The 1,271-nt window shown below is 40.7% G+C and overlaps 1 long non-coding RNA gene across 1 annotated transcript; it reads left to right on the top strand.

Moving 5' to 3' along the window:
• Positions 1-370: 370 nt before the first annotated feature.
• Positions 371-1,075, top strand: LOC107681596 (uncharacterized). The gene is made up of 2 exons (XR_001633275.1): positions 371-414; positions 1,018-1,075. It is a non-coding gene; the product is annotated as an uncharacterized LOC107681596 (long non-coding RNA).
• The last annotated feature ends 196 nt before the right edge of the window (positions 1,076-1,271 follow it).

The raw sequence follows: 1,271 nt of genomic DNA, 5'->3' as shown, positions 1-1,271 counted from the left end.
TTCAGGCCATGACTCTTTCCAAATATGTGAAGTTTGGTGCAGATCAGACATTGCATGTTTAAGTTAATGTAAAACAAGCCATTTCCTGTTGCCAGCAGGTGCCGCTATGATTATAATGGAATATTGGGTCACTTCCTGTTGTCAGCAGGTGGCGCTATGACTATAACTGAATATGGGCATGTAGATCTGTTCAGGTCAGGACTTTTATCAAACATATGAAATTTGGGGCAGATCGGACATTGTATGTCTGAGTTATAGCAACTTCCTTTTTCATGGCGAAACATCGAAATTTGCCAGGCCGCCACGGACACGCCCTTCAACGAAAACTCAAGATCTTCGCAATTTAATATCGCAAAGGCCTTTAGATTACACTGACCAACTTTGGTGTTGATCTGAATAAATCTCTATGAGGAGGTCGTTAAAGTACAACCCCTGAAAATGGCAAAAACAACACAAATTTATGGAATATCGGCCTTTAGATGTGTTCAGGCCAGGACTCTTATACAACATCTGAAGTTTGGGGAAGATCGGACATTTTATGCCTGAGTTACAAAAGCTTTTATTCCCATGTCGAGACATCGAAATTTGTCACGGCGCCATGGACACATCCTTTAACGAAAACTCAAGATCTTCACAATTTAACATCGCAATGGCCTTTAGATTAGACTGACCAAAATTTTTTTTTAATGTCATTAAATTTCTAGGAGTAGTTCGTTACAGCGTAAAACATGTCACTTCCTGTTGTCAGCAGGTGGCGCTATGACTATAACTGAATATGGGCATGTAGATCTGTTCAGGTCAGGACTTTTATCAAACATATGAAATTTGGGGCAGATCGGACATTGTATGTCTGAGTTATAGCAACTTCCTTTTTCATGGCGAAACATCGAAATTTGCCAGGCCGCCACGGACACGCCCTTCAACGAAAACTCAAGATCTTCGCAATTTAATATCGCAAAGGCCTTTAGATTACACTGACCAACTTTGGTGTTGATCTGAATAAATCTCTATGAGGAGTTCGTTAAAGTACAACCCCTGAAAATGGCAAAAACTACACAAATTTTGCAGAGAAAATTCAAAATAACCGACTTCCTGTTGGGATTCGGATATCGTACCAAGAGACTTTTTTGTAGGTATTGGTGTGTTACATGTGTGTACCAATTTTCGTACATGTACGTGAAACGTAGCTTGAGGCGCACTCCGTGTAAAGTGTATAGGTGGCGCTGTTGAGCCATTTTGCCACACCCACTTCTGAAACCCATATCAGATGT

Source organism: Sinocyclocheilus anshuiensis, unplaced genomic scaffold, assembly GCF_001515605.1.
Source record: "Sinocyclocheilus anshuiensis isolate Anshui unplaced genomic scaffold, SAMN03320099.WGS_v1.1 scaffold17739, whole genome shotgun sequence".
Lineage (NCBI taxonomy): Eukaryota > Metazoa > Chordata > Actinopteri > Cypriniformes > Cyprinidae > Sinocyclocheilus > Sinocyclocheilus anshuiensis.
Note: the sequence above shows the minus strand (reverse complement) of the source record. Positions and strands in the feature narration are given on the sequence as shown.